This window comes from Solanum tuberosum, unplaced genomic scaffold (genome assembly GCF_000226075.1).
Source record: "Solanum tuberosum cultivar DM 1-3 516 R44 unplaced genomic scaffold, SolTub_3.0 scf00135, whole genome shotgun sequence".
NCBI classification, from domain to species: domain Eukaryota; kingdom Viridiplantae; phylum Streptophyta; class Magnoliopsida; order Solanales; family Solanaceae; genus Solanum; species Solanum tuberosum.
In genome coordinates, this window is record NW_006239059.1 from 889,970 (window position 1) to 892,554 (window position 2,585).

The following is a 2,585-nucleotide window of genomic DNA, read 5'->3' on the forward strand; positions in this document are numbered from 1 at the left end:
AACTATGATTGACTCTCTAACTGGGGTAGAAACATGAATAGGGGCGTCAAGAATATCACAAACCATCTCAAAATCAGAGGCAAATCTCACAGATACATACGAATAAGTAGAACCCAGATCAAACAACACATTAGCCATGCGGTCACAGACAAGAATAGTACCTGTGATCACCGCATCGGACGCCTCCGCCTCATTCTTGCCCGAAAAAGCATAACATTGAGCCCCTATCATCTTGTCGAGCTACTGCCCTGCCTGGTTGCGCTTACCCTACATCCATTACCATTTCCTCTACCTCCACGGCCTCGCTGATTACCTATTTGCCCACCTTGTGGATGTCCTCTACCATTATTACCGTTCCCTGCGGGTACCACTACTCTAGACTGCTGCTGCTGCATGAAATCTAACACACGTGGGTGGGGACAATCTCTCCTCATATGCCCAGGTACTCCATAATTGTAGCAAGTACGATCAAAAGATGGTCTGCTGCCTATCGAAGGCGCGACAATCTGACTATCCTGAAAATTATGAGATGGAGTTCCCGAGTAGTAACCTGTAGAGGCGGGCATAACAGATTGAATTGGCTTAGCTATAAGTGTTGGCCTTTCAGACCCCTTAGAGTAAGAGCCTTGAAAGTTACCTGAATTATTTTCCCTTTTTTCCCAAGCCTTAGCTTGATCGTCTCGCCTCTCCCCCTCCACTTTCTTAACATAGTCTGTTACCTCATTAAAACTCCTCCCTGCAGAAGTCATATGAACAGTTAATACTTGCAACTCAGAATTTAAACCTCTAATAAACAACCGGATCCTCTCCTCCTCAGTAGTAAATAACTGCGTAGTATATCTGGATAAAGCATGGAACTTGGCCTCATAAGTAGCCACAGACATACCACCTTGGTCTAACGCCATAAATTCATCTTTCTTGCGATCCCTCAAAGTTCTGGGCACATACTTTTCTAGAAAAAGAGCATGAAATTGGGTTCAAGTAAGTGGAGGTAAAGTAAAAGATTTGCACTCCATATAAGCTCTCCACCACTGCTTGGCCTCTAAAGTTGGAAAGACACGAACTCAACGCGATGTTGGTGAACAATACCCAATTTATGCAGCCTCTCATAACAGTCTAAGATAAACTCATAAGCATCTTCAGTCTCAGAACCAAGAAATACCGGAGGCTTAAGCTTCAGAAACTTAGTCAACATATCATGCTCGTTCCCAGTCATACCAGAACCCAACAAAGGACGAAAGAAAGCATCAGTACCTACATTTCCACCCGTCTTGGGCTCAGTTCTAGCAACATAATGATTAGTAGGAGTTTGAGTTGCTTGAGCAGATGGAAGAACTCCAGGACCAGCCAACCTTTTCAAGAACGCCATAATCTGATGAGCTAACACCGGATCGATAGGGGGAACAACCGCAGTCTCCGCTGGCACCTTTTCCTCTTGTCCATTTTCCTCAACATCTTCAACCTCAATTGCCTCTTCTATCTCATCATTATGCGTAGAAGGGTTCTCATTCATAGGAACATTATCAATCGGCACCTCATTCACAGCAGGCGCTACTCTCCCACGGCCTCTACCTAGCTTTTCCTCTACCTCTGCCTCTACCACGACCTCTTGCTGTAGATTCCTCAACTAGAGCATTGACAGGAGCTACGGGCCTAACACTGTTATACCTAGTATTAACCATCTGCGAACAGAAGAGTGAAGGAGGTTAGATACCAATTTGAATCGCCAAATACCAATTAAAATCAAGTCATAGCATGAAAGGAGACACGAGAGAAATAGAGATTTCCTAAAGTCATATAGCCTCTCGAAGAAAAGTAAAGGCATCCCCGTACCGTTCCGCGAGATTCTATTAGACTCATTTCGGTACATCGAGATCAATGAACCTAGGCTCTGATACAAACTTTGTCACGACCCAGATCGTCGTAATTGGCACCCACACTAATCATCCGGTGGGAGAACCATTACTACAACTCAAACAAGCAACTAAACCAAAAACTAAGGCAATTAAGTTACGGAAGCAAGTTAATTAACTAAACAAATGCGGAATAAACAACATAGAACCTCAAAGTCAATGTACCAAAACATCTAAACAAATGATCCAAGTCTAAACAAGAAGAGATACATCCCCAAACTAATGAACTAATCAACTAACTAGAACAAATATCTAAGTCTGGAAATGATGGATATAGACGAAAGAGAATCCCATGGCAGCCCGGAAGAATTGGCTCACCCTTGAATTCGAAGCGACGACAAATGATCTTCTAAGTGGGGTCTGTCAATAGTTGCGTGAAGATACCTTATACTCAACAAAAATAAGAGCAAGTGCAGAATCAGTACACAACCACAGTGTAATGGTAGGATCACATGGCTATCCCACTAGTGCAATATAAGCAAGTGAAACAACGTAATAATCACATGCATATATATCAACATATACAACATCATCAACATGAAGAATCAACAACGCATTTCACATTTATCATCACATCATTGGTCCTCTCATGAAACCCAAACCCAAACAGTTAGCATGGCAGAACGTGGCAATTCGATCCCATATTTATGCCGGAACGTGGCAATCCGATCC